Source organism: Triticum dicoccoides, chromosome 7A (genome assembly GCF_002162155.2).
Source record: "Triticum dicoccoides isolate Atlit2015 ecotype Zavitan chromosome 7A, WEW_v2.0, whole genome shotgun sequence".
NCBI classification, from domain to species: Eukaryota; Viridiplantae; Streptophyta; class Magnoliopsida; order Poales; family Poaceae; genus Triticum; species Triticum dicoccoides.
This window is the reverse complement of record NC_041392.1, coordinates 24,860,413-24,874,165: the sequence shown is the minus strand read 5'-3', so window position 1 is coordinate 24,874,165 and position 13,753 is coordinate 24,860,413.

Genomic DNA, 13,753 nt, shown 5'->3' with positions numbered 1-13,753 from the left:
GGATGAACAGGACCCCGTGGTGTTGCCTCAGGATGAACAGGACCCCGATCGATCGAGCCGGTTGGGGCTGGATGAACATGACCCCGTGGAGGGCTGGATGAATAGGACCACCCCATGGAGGGCGGGATGAACAGTAGACAGTGGAGGGCAGGATGAACACTAGCCCGTGGAGGGGTGGTTGAACAGGAGCCCGTGGAGAGGGCTGGTTGAACAGTAGCCGGTGGAGTAGCGCGCGGTGGAGGCTGGATGAACAGGAGCCCGTGGATGGACAGTCGCAGGTGGAGGCTGGAGGAGGTCGACGGTGGATGAACAGTAGCTCGTGGAGGCTGGAGGGGGTCGACGGTGGGGCGGTGATGCGTGCGCTGCGGCGCAGCCAGCCGTGGGAGGCGCAAGCAGGCGGCCTCGCCGGCGCTGGTTTGGTTTTGGCGGCTGGAGGAAGACAGGACTAAAGAAACACGACAGACTGTAAAAGCAGCAGGAGTACTTAACAACCTTAACTGAAACTAGTAGGGGTGCTTAACAACCAAAGCTGAAACCAGTATGAGTACTTATACAGGTTCAACCGTACAAAGCACGCCTCGAATAGTGCTACTTTGCCTAGAGTTAACCAAGGGTGAGGCCGCCAAGCCCCAGGACAAGGCCCAGGCGCCACCCCGTGCATCCACAACCTTTTGAAAGCGGCTTCATCTCGCAACGTGGTCAATAAACAGGATATTCGCTTTAGAGCCATGGAAAAGTATGAACATAATCTTCTGTCCTATTCTTCAAGATGGACGGGCCTTCATTATTTGAGACCACCCATGAATAAGTATCTTTTCACCTCCAAGGGGAATTGAGTAGGTCGACATAAACATCATGTTGTGACCAAGCGCAAGTCTGACCCGACCATGGTCAGGCATTTGTATAGGAACAATAGAACTCGGCAGTTCCTGTTTCAAGAAGATCACAACTGTAAAACTGTGTATAAGCAATAGTTTATGAACAACATATATAACAGAAAACAGCTCGTACCATAAGTTTCTCTACACAGTTGGACCTGTTCAACGAGTGCACCAGTGGCACACATATCCCATGTGGCCTTCCACCATTGAAACGCCCCACAAGGACCTCAAGACGATCAATAAAGTGTAGGAACTTGTGGATGTCGATCCAGTCAACTTCAGTGCCATTAGTAACAACCGAGTTATTATAGAGTAACAAACGAGCAGACCGCTTAACTCTGAAAAAACCTACACGTGCCACCAATTATAAGAAAATATTTGTTAGAAGTAGCATCTTCGTGAGAGATTCGTTGCTACTTCTAAAGTTAAATTGTGATTAGTTAGACAGAATAGGTGGATTAAGAAGTAATCGAGGCAACAAGCAAGAACCAGATACAAAACTAACATGGATGAACAATTGGAACGACGTCGGGGTGGAAGATCACAGTGAAGATGAGACCAGGTTCTGCTATTTCCATCAACATTCGTGCGCCAACTTTCAGTCTGTAAAACTTGAGAAAGTTTATCCAAGTTTGGCCATTAAAAAAGCAGCGATCTTCTTGGTTCATGAACCCAACTCGGAACTTATATCCATGGCTTGTCTTCACTGTGACCATTAAACTAGTGTATTCAGTTATGGCAAGGCCGAGCATCTTGAGTATATGTGTTCTGGCAAAGCAAATAATACACTGTAGGAAAAATAATATAAGAACACAACATGTTCAAAAAAAACCCACCCTCGCGGATAGAAAAAGAGGATTCTAGGAACATACCGTACGCATTTCAAAATGATGTGTTAGGATGAGAAGGAACAAGTGTGGCGTCTCGCCGAGGGCGCAGAAACCTATAGGGTACTCGCACTTTGGCACTGCAAATGAAACACACTAGATTCAGTAGGAGGAAAAATGCATCAACGGCGGCGGCTGCCATCCTAGGATTACCTGCGACCAAGGGACTTGGGTTTATCAGGGATGGATGAAGAATTCGTACCTGGTTATCCATGAGAAAACCCTATGCAATCACCGAGAGGGGGTTTTCTCTGAACAAGCAGACGAGGGAGAAGGGGATTCAGGCCTAGTGAAATATTGCCGCTTCGTCCGTCCAGCTTACTGCTAAAGCTGGAAGGGGGGGGGGGGTTGTGATTTGACGAATCATTGGGCATTATTGCGGCGCTACGACCAGGGTGTGTCTACCGTGAAGTTGTGCACTCTAATTTGTACATATGGCATGTGGACCCCGTTGCCGGTTGCCCCACATATATCAGCAAAAGGAAGTAGAAAGACAGGAGTAACTAGTTACACATAAATATATTTTTTGACAGAGAGATACTCCCTCTGTAAAGAAATATACAAATCTTTTATATCACAGGCTCACCTTGCCGAGAAATATACTCCCTCTGCAACGCACGAGCATTATGGGGGTTCAGCTTTTTTATGGGGGATCAGCTGAGAATATAATACTCAGATAGGCTCACGGTTCTGGACTTTGGGCCGCAGGCCGACCCTGCATCTTTGGGGGCCCATGTGTTCTACCTCAGCGCTTTTCATATTGCAAGCGATCGGTATGGCGCTGGTTTTAGATGTTGTCGCAAAGCGAATACACAAAATTGAATAAAGCACGATAGCTGTTGGAATGAAATCGAACGACAGTTCCTAACCAGCAATCAGAGTTGCAATTCTATCAACGATATACCATGTGATAAATAATACTGTCATACTACTTATATACACAAGACACTTGTTTCACCATGCCAGATTATTACATCAAAATCTCTCGGAGGATAGATCAGTTTGGCAGTTGCGTGCTGCTACTGAAGAATTTCAAAGTTGATTTGGACCAGCTCTCCTTGCCGAGAAAGTTCGATTTTGACATTATCCCCTACCGCAAGATATGATTTAGATTTGAACCTTGACCATCCTTTAGCATCAATCATCATGCGACCATCCTTTATACTTACGATATATTGAGCAGGTTCATTCACACCAAGGCTGCGCATGGTAAGAGAAACTTGGCCGCAGTCGCTCGGATTGTTGAACGACTCCATCGCTGCTCTAGAAATTCTCTATTTGCAAACAAGAAAACATACCTAAACAGTTAGATCAACACAGTGAATCATGTGAAACAACATGGAAAGAAAAAAGAATGAAGCACTTGGGCGGCCAATGCTTACCAAGAAGGTGGACATGTCGGTTTTTCTAAGGACTTTGGTATATGAAGTGCGAACTGCAGCCCAGCCTGTTGCCGGTGCAACTGCACGGGCCGGAGCATATGCAAGTGCAAGTGTTGGTGCAACCTTGGAGAACCTAACAGAGTGGTCTTTCCACTCATAAACATGATGATGAAGACATGCCGCATCAGATTTGTTGGGAAGCTTTACAAGAACCACACCCTTCGTAATTGAAGGCACAACCAGGAAATTGTTGTGGTCAAGTACAGCCTCGAGAACACGCCTGACAACAATGCTACAGGAAAACACTAATTCAGGACACGTGGCGACAAGGACACATCAGCTGGATAGTTCAGCAGTACAACTCATCATCAAGTCTTCCAGTTCACACGGCATGACTTTGAGAACTTGATCTCCACCGCGGACCTGGTTCTAATTCAAACAGAAACCATATTTTATTACTACCTCCGTTCAGAAATATAAGATGATTTTCGATATTATACTCCATATATGACTACATATACGCAGAGAAATGAGTGAACAAAGACACTAGAACATGTCTTCAAAGGCATGAGAGCAGAGGGATTACATGCAATATCCATAACACAAGTTACCGAGGCAAATATACCCTCTTAAAAGGTAGCATTGATGTTTATAAAGTACTCCCTCCGTCCCAAAATTCTTGTCTTAGATTTGTCTAGATACGGATGTATCAAGTCACATTTTAGTATTAGATACATCCGTATCTAGACAAATCTAAGACAAGAAATTTGGGACAGAGGGAGTAGTTGAAAGTAATCTATAAGAAATCAGTGTCAACCTCTCGCATGTTTTGGTCAAAAAAGGAATTTAGAACCGTCATTTGGCACACAAAAATCACATGCAAGATCACCCAGAAAGTTGTACTACTAGTACTAGTACTGCGTGTTAGATGAAAAACACGATCAAGATCAAGAAAAAGATCATCAAGAAGAGATATTACCTGGACTTGCTTAATGAGGGATCCCGGAGAGGGGGGCTTGGACAGGGCGATGGCTTTGAGCTTGTCTGTGGTAGTCTCGGCGGGGTGCTTGCGCTTCTTCGTACCATGAGCCTTGACGGTTTTGGCCGGAGCCATAGACATCACTTCGGCCAGTGCTCCAGCGTCCATCAAGAAACTGTCAAATAGAAATAATAGAAAAGAAACCATAATCACAAACCCAAAAGAAGAAAAGAGAGGGAGTTATAGGATCAGTCTCGGGGTTGCAAGACCAGGCCTTGGCCAGAATCAACACCATTGATGCGCTCACCTTTCCTTCTTTGGGAGAGAAGAAAAATGGTAGAAGCAGGTCGGGGTTTTCTTGAAGAAATGAGGAGATGAGGCAGAAGCGAGGGTTGGGTAGAGAGGAAGCTCAGAGAGAAGAGTGAAATGATGGTTGCTTCGTCCGTCCAACTTACTGCTGGAAAGGAGGGGGTTTTGTGATTTGACGGCTCATTGGGCATTACTGCGGCGCTTCGATCGGGGTAATCTACCGTCACTCTACTACGGAGTAATTTAGTGCATGGCTAGTGGACCCCGATGCTGGCTGTCCCACACGTCGGTGAAAGTGAGTAATTTAGTGCATGACTGGAGGAGGATCCGCACGGTAGAGCGTGTCCACTGTTTTTCAGAAGAAAAAATGATTACAACAAGCGTTTCCACTCTTACGACGGAGGAGTGCGAAACACGACATCCACTTGAACATACACAGTGCTCCTACTACTAGGCATGTGCAGTGGTTCATACGTCAGTACTACACAATCTTGTTGCTAGTATAGTAAGATATGACGATAACAAATGATGTTGTGCGCATGTCAACTACTCCTATATGTAACATAGTACCACTTTTTTGACTGTCCGGTCGAGAATGAACGGTGAGATCAATGTTAACAGAACTAGGTCCATAGCGCACGGAGAGTACGGTGCTACAATACTCCATGAAACATGAACCATATGAAGCACGAATAGTGTTAGGAAGGGTGTATGAAGGGTGCACGGGATGGGAGCAAAAGTTTCCTTCTCGACCCACTTTTGGGTGTTTGGCAGAGTGCATCAAGGGTGCATGAGTCCACACTAGTAGACTGACAAAAATACATGAAGAGGAAACAACTATATTGAGATGAGAATGCAACCAAACACACCCACACGCTTTGTGCTACAGTGACTGATCTACACCGTCTGAGTTTGATCCAACGGTCATGCTGCACCGAGACATGGACATGCCCATGCAGAGGGCGCCTAAACACCACCGAAGTCCCTCTGCTTCTCAAGGCGCACGATGTTGGTGATGCAGGGTGCAACCGCCCGCAGAGCCTGCTCCCGATCGATGGGAGCCATCTCGTCAAAGACGGCGTCCAATGGCACGAATGGATTCCGGTGACGGAGCCCTGAAAGGATTCGCCTGGCAATGGCGACGGCAGCCCGCAACCCCTCCTTGTCCAGCTCAGCCCCCACCATCGCGCGGAGACGGCTCAGCTCCTCGGAGACATAGGTGAAGAAGGAGACCAGGTCCGGAAGCCGCAGCTCGTTGAAGTCGACCGGGTGGTCGAACGGGTTTAGCCCGATGGCCGGCATCGTCGCGCTGGCGCGACGGTAGGCATCGCGCAGCCGCAACACATGCGTGGCAACTTGGTTCACCAAGTGGCTGAGGCGATCCTGGACCTCTTCACGATCGGCCCGCTCGCGCTCCAGCCGGCTCCCCTAACGGCCTATCGTATCTCCCGCTTTCTGCAGCAACGCCACCGACGCCTCGAGCATCTTTGTGGTGGACGCCTGCCGCTTTTGAAGCTCCGCGAACTCCCGCACATAACGGAGGAGCATGGCACTCCTCTCCTCGTTGAGCTCACGGAGCTCCACATCCTTGGCCCTGAGCTCCGCATCCTTGGCATGGAGCTCCTGTGTCAGGAGCCTCACCTCGGACTCCGTGATCTACTGCGCCGCCATGGCACCAGGTAGAAGCAATGGGGAGAGGAAGCAAAGGGGGCGAAACGGCTGAAAGGCAATGCAATCTACGGGAAGGCGGAGGGAGCGGGGAATCTTTTGGATTTCGCCACGGTAAAACACCAGTCGACGACTTCTCACATCAGGGAGCAGTGGGTTTTTACAGGTGGAGTCATCGTGACTAATTGCTGCCGCGCCTGCTCCCGTCAATCAAAAAATTAAAAATCCTGCCGCGCCTGCTCCCGTCAATCAAAAAATTAAAAATCCTGCCGCACCCAAACACCAGAGCAACGCCACGGTGGATATTTAAATTTACCTGCCGGCAAGTAGGTAACAAAAGGGGTGAAAAAACAAATGTGGCGGCGGCCTAGCTAATCGGTCGAACTAGCCCAACTAGCTAGCCACCGTGCTTCACTGATGTACTCAGCGGGAAAGGTGGTCTTTCGTGATTTGACGACTCATTTAATTGCTTTGGCGCTACGACCGAGGAGGACCCAGAAAACGCGCGGTAGGGCGTCCCACGTCAGGAAGAATATATGCGTGCACCACCCGGAGGACCCCGAAACCGCGCGGTAGGGTGTGCCACGTCTCGGCACGGAGGAAAAATGTGCCTGTAAAAATATACTGTATCCCTATCTTCTCTAGTACACCAATTTTCAAACTTTGGATAGCCACCCGCCGCGACGCAGAATCGTTTGCTAGCCATTGATTTCCTCTGCGGGTTGAATCGCCACCATTTATCAAAGTTGAACCCTACTGATCCAACGGTTATGGTTAGTGGGATTCGCTCCCACGGTTGGGCGCCAAAACAAGGCTGGGATGATCTTTCTAGAGCTTCAAGTGAGCACGCAGCTAGCCTCATATTGTGAAATGTTCCTGTTAATACTCCAGTACACACCAGAAGCATCTAAACAAATGTGCATGTAGAGGCTTGCGGCCTATATTAGCAATTTGCTCCTCACATGAATACTGTTGAATGCATGTAGGGAAGTATTTTTTTCTCAAAAGAATTAGAACACGGTAGAAAAAAAGTGTACGCATGGCAATATTTTTGTTCGCGGAGTGAAATATTCAAAATATCATTATAAATTTTAGATTTAGACTTTACTTTATTTTTCTTAAGGGGATACTAAGTTACTTAAATTGCTGTGCGGTCGACAACACACAGATGAGATAGAGTTTATGAGAAAACGCTGACTTGAAAGTATGGAAAGATGAAAATTATAACGTCAAATTAATTTTACCTATATTATAAGTTTGAATTTGAAAAACTAAAAGATTTCACAAACACGCCCTTATAATTTCTTTTGGAATAAAACTATATGCTCTTTTCTAATGCATTCTTCATATATAAATTCATTGTAGTACTCTGATTTTTATGAGATAGGATATTTACTTTTAATCTAATGTGCAAAGCACGTACAAATTACTAGTCAGTGAACTCGTATCACCATAGAATCTACAGTGCGGGAGCACCTCATACTCTCCCGTGCGAGAAAACATAAGGTGTTATCGCAGCTTGGATGCTACGGTGATACGAGCTTGGAGGTCGTTTGATCTGAGATCCAATGGCATCTAAGCAGTCTTTGTGCTTGTAAGCAATGGCCGAACTCTTTTGGGGCTTTTCTGCAAAAAACCATTCGAACCACCGGGGATGTGTTGGGTCACAATTCTAACGCCTCTGAAGAGCTTGTATCACCAAAGCATCTAAGGTGTGGTATGATACGCCCATTTTGCATCATGCTTTTATATCGATATTTATTGCATTATGGGCTGTTATTTCATTTTATGTCACAATACTTATGGCTATTCTCTCTTATTTTACAAGGTTTACATAAGGAGGGAGAATGCCGGCAGCTGGAATTCTGGGCTGGAAAAGGAGCAAATATTAGAGACCTATTCTGCGCAACTCCAAAAGTCCTGATACTACACGGAATATCTTAAAATAAATAAAGAAAAATCCTCGCCAAAGATGAAGTCCAGTGGGCCCACACCCTGCTCAGGAGGGTGGGGGGCGCACCCCCCTCCAAGGGCGCGCCCCCTACCTCGTGGCCCCCCTGGTGGGTCTCCGACGTCCATCTTCTTCTATATGAGGTCTTTCGATGAGAAAAAAAATCGGAGGCAACCTTTCGGTACGAGACTCCGCCGCCACGAAGCGGAACCGAGGCGGAACCAATCTAGAGCTTCGGCAGAGCTGTTCTGCCGGGGATACTTCCCTCCGGGAGGGGGAAATCATCACCATCGTCATCACCAACGCTCCTCTCATCGGGAGAGGGCAATCTCCATCAACATCTTCACCAGCACCATCTCATCTCCAAACCCTAGTTCATCTCTTGTATCCAATTCTTGTCTCAAAGTCCGGGATTGATGCTAGTAGTGTTGATTACTCCTTATAGTTGATGCTAGTTGGTTTATTTGGTGGAAGATCATATGTTCAGATCCTTTATGCATATTATTACCCCTCTGATTATGAACATGAATATGCTTTGTGAGTAATTACGTTTTTTCCTGAGGACAAGGGAGAAGTCTTGCTATTAGTAGTCATGTGAATTTGGTATTCGTTTGATATTTTGATAAGATGTATGTTGTCTAGCCTCTAGTGGTGTTATGTGAACGTCGACTACATAACACTTCACTATTATTTGGGCCTAGAGGAAGGCATTGGGAAGTAATAAGTAGATGATGGGTTGCTAGAGTGACAGAAGCTTAAACCCTAGTTTATGCGTTGCTTCGTAAGGGGCTGATTTGGATCCATATGTTTCATGCTATGGTTAGGTTTACCTTAATACTTTTGTTGTAGTTGCGGATGCTTGCAATAGAGGTTAATCATAAGTGGGATGCTTGTTCAAGTAAGAACAACACCCAAGCACCGGTCCACCCACATATCAAATTATCAAAGTCCCGAACGCGAATCCTATGAACGTGATGAAAACTAGCTTGACGATATTCCCATGTGTCCTCGGGAGCGCTTTTCCTATTATAAGAGTTTGTTCCGGCTTGTCCTTTGCTACAAAAAGGATTGGGCCATCTTGCTGCACTTTATTTACTTTTGTTACTTGTTGCTCGTTACAATTTATCTTGTCACAAAACTATCTGTTACCACTTATTTCAGTATTTGCAGAGAATACTTGCTGAAAACCGCTTATCATTTCCTTCTGCTCCTCGTTGGGTTCGACACTCTTACTTATCGAAAGGACTACGATAGATCCCCTATACTTTTGGGTCATCAAGAATCTTTTCTGGCGCCGTTGCCGGGGAGTGTAGCGCCTTTGGTAGGTGGAATTTGGTAAGGAAAAATTTATATAGTGTGCTGAAATTTACTGTCACTTGTTACTATGGAAAGTAATTCTCTGAGGGGCTTGTTCGGGGTATCTTCGCCCCGTCCAATAGAGCAAAGAGTTGCTCCTCAACCTACTGAACCTATTGAAAATGAAACTCCTTTTGAATTTCCTCCGGGTATGATGGAAAGACTGCTAGCTATCTCTTTTACAGGAGATGGAACAAAGCATCCTGATGAGCACTTATTTTATGTGGATGAAGTTTGTGGATTATTTAAGCTTGCAGGTGTACCCGATGATGTTGCTAAGAAGAAGGTCTTCCCTTTATCTTTGAAGGAAGACGCATTGATATGGTATAAGCTATGTGATACGAGATCGTGGGACTATAAAAGATTGAAATTGGAATTTCATCAAAAGTATTACCCTATGCATCTTGTTCATCGTGATCGCAATTATATATATAATTTCTGGCCTCGCGAAGGAGAAAGCATCGCTCAAGCTTGGGGGAGGCTTAAATCAATGTTGTATTCATGCCCCAATCAAGAGATCTCGAGAGAAATAATTATGCAAAGTTTTTATGCTCGGCTTTCTGAAAACAATCGCACCATGCTCGATACTTCTTGTGCTGGCTCTTTTATGATGAAGACTATTGAATTCAGATGGAACTTATTGGATAGAATTAAACGCAACTCTGAAGATTGGGACCTCGATGAAGGTAAGGAGTCAGGTATGACACCTAAGTTTGATTGTGTTAAATCTTTTATGGATACCGATATTTTCCGTAAGTTTAGCACTAAATATGGACTTGACTCTGAGATAGTAGCTCCTTTCTGTGAATGTTTTGCTACTTATGTTGATCTCCCTAAGGAGAAGTGGTTTAAATATCATCCTCCCATAGAAGTAAAAGTAGCTGCACCTATTAAAGTTGAAGAAAAGACTGTCACTTATAATGATCCTATTGTTCCTACTTCTTATGTTGAGAAACCACCTTTCCCTGTTAGAGTAAAGGATCATGCTAAAGCTTCAACTGTTGTTCGTAAAAGCAATATCAGAACTTATGTACCCCCTGAGCAAGTTAAAGTAGAACCTAATATTGCTATTGTTAAAGATCTCTTGTCTGATAATATTGATGGGCATGTTATTCAGTTCAATGGTGAAACTGCTAGAATTGCTAAGCCTTGTGATAAAGATAAACATAGACCTGTGGTAGGCGTGCCTGTTATTTCTATTAAAATAGAAGATCATTGTTATCATGGCTTATGTGATATGGGTGCTAGTGCTAGTGTTATACCCATTGACTTATACAAAGAAATTATGCATGACATTGCACCTGTTGAGTTAGAAGAAATTGATGTCACTATTAAGCTTGCTAATAGGGATACTATATCACCAATTGGGATTGTTAGAGATGTTGAAGTCTTGTGTGGGAAAACTAAATATCCCGCTGACATTCTTGTTCTTGGTTCTCCACAAGATAGCTTTTGTCCCATTATATTTGGTAGACCCTTCTTGAACACTGTTAATGCTAAGATAGATTGCGAAAAGAATGTTGTTACTATTGGCTTGGGTGATATGGTTCATGAGTTTAATTTCTCTAAATTTAGTAAACAACATCGTGAGGAAGAATTGCCTAGTAAGGATGATATTATTGGTCTTGCTTCTATTGCCATACCTCCTAGTGATCCTTTAGAACACTATTTGCTAGACCATGAAAATGACATGTTCATGAATGAAAGAAGGAAAATAGATGAAGTATTCTTTAAACAGGAACCTATTCTGCAACACAATTTGCCTGTTGAAATTTTAGGGGATCCCCCTCCACCCAAGGGCGATCCCGTGTTTGAGCTTAAACCGTTGCTAGATAATCTTAAATATGCTTATCTTGATGAAAAGAAGATATATCCTGTTATTATTAGTGCTAACCTTTCAGAGCATGAAGAAGAAAGATTATTGAAAACTCTGAAGAAGCATCGTGCTGCTATTGGATACACTCTTGATGATCTTAAGGGCATTAGTCCCACTCTATGTCAACATAAAATAAATTTGGAAGCAGATGCCAAACCAGTTCGTGATCCTCAACGATGTCTGAATCCTAAAATGAAAGAAGTGGTAAGAAAAGAAACACTCAAGCTTCTGGAGGTAGGTATAATTTATCCCGTTGCTGATAGTCGGTGGGTAAGTCCTGTCCATTGTGTCCCTAAGAAGGGAGGTATTACTGTTGTTCCTAATGATAAAGATGAATTGATTCCACAAAGAATTATTACAGGTTATAGGATGGTAATTGATTTCTGCAAATTAAATAAAGCTACTAAAAAGATCATTACCCCTTACCTTTTATTGATCAAATGCTGGAAAGATTATGCAAACATACACATTACTGCTTTCTAGATGGTTATTCTGTTTTCTCTCAAATACCTGTGTCGGCTAGAGATCAATCAAAGACTACTTTTACATGCCCTTTTGGTACTTTTTCTTATAGACGTATGCCTTTCGGTCTATGTAATGCACCTGCTAGCTTTCAAAGATGCATGATGGCTATATTCTCTGACTTTTGTGAAAAGATTTGTGAGGTTTTCATGGACGATTTTTCCGTCTATGGTTCCTCTTTTGATGATTGCTTGAGAAACCTTGATCGAGTTTTGCAGAGATGTGAAGAAACTAATCTTGTCTTGAATTGGGAAAAGTGCCACTTTATGGTTAATGAAGGTATTGTTTTGGGGCACAAAGTTTCCGAAAGAGGTATTGAAGTTGATAAAGCCAAAGTTGATGCTATTGAAAAGATGCGATGTCCCAAGGACATCAAAGGTATAAGAAGTTTCCTTGGTCACGCCGGATTTTATAGGAGGTTTACTAAGGACTTCTCAAAAATTTCTCGGCCTCTGACTAATTTATTGCAAAAAGATATACCATTTATCTTTGATGATGATTGTGTAGAAGCATTTGAAATACTTAAGAAAACATTAGTCTCTGCACCTGTTGTTCAGACACCTGATTGGAATTTACCCTTTAAAATTATGTGTGATGCTAGTGATTATGTTGTAGGTGCTGTTCTAGGGCAACGAGTTGATAAGAAATTAAATGTTATCCATTATGCTAGTAAGACTCTAGATAATGCTCAAATAAATTATGCTACTACTGAAAAAGAACTTTTAGCAGTTGTATTTGCTTGTGATAAGTTCAGACCTTATATTGTTGATTCTAAAGTAACTATTCACACTGATCATGCTGCTATTAAATATCTTATGGAAAAGAAAGATGCTAAACCTAGACTTATTAGGTGGGTTCTCCTGCTACAAGAATTTGATTTGCATATCATTGATAGAAAAGGAGTTGAGAACCCCCTTGCAGACAACTTGTCTAGGTTAGAAAATGTTCTTGATGACCCACTACCTATTAATGATAGCTTTCCCGATGAACAATTAAATGTTATAAGTACTTCTCGTAGTACTCCTTGGTATGCTGATTATGCTAATTATATTGTTGCTAAGTTTATACCACCTAGCTTCACATACCAACAAAAGAAAAAGTTTTTCTATGATTTACGACATTACTTTTGGGATGACCCACATCTTTATAAAGAAGGAGTAGATGGTGTTATTAGACGTTGTGTACCTGAGCATGAACAGGAACAGATCCTAGGCAAGTGTCACTCCGAAGCTTATGGAGGACACCACGCTGGAAACAGAACTGCACATAAGGTATTGCAATCCGGTTTTTATTGGCCTACTCTTTTCAAGGATGCCCGTAAGTTTGTCTTATCTTGTGATGAATGTCAAAGAATTGGTAATATTAGTAGACGTCAAGAAATGCCTATGAATTATTCTCTTGTTATCGAACCGTTTGATGTCTGGGGCTTTGATTATATGGGACCTTTTCCTGCCTCTAATGGGTATACACATATTTTAGTTGCTGTTGATTACGTTACTAAGTGGGTAGAGGCTATTCCAACTAGTAGTGCTGATCATAACACTTCTGTTAAAATGCTTAAGGAAGTTATTTTTCCGAGGTTTGGAGTCCCTAGATATTTAATGACTGATGGTGGTTCACACTTTATTCATGATGCTTTCCGTAAAACACTTGCTAAATATAATGTTAATCATAGAATTGCATCTCCTTATCACCCACCGTCTAGTGGTCAAGTAGAATTGAGCAATAGAGAGCTCAAATTAATTTTGCAAAAGACTGTTAATAGGTCTAGAAAGAATTGGTCTAAGAAACTTGATGATGCATTATGGGCTTATAGAACTGCATATAAAAATGGTTTATGGAAAAGCATGCCACTTACCTCTCGAACTAGAACATAAGGCATATTGGGCTATTAAAGAGCTCAACTATGATTTCAAACTTGCCGGTGAGAAGAGGTTATTTG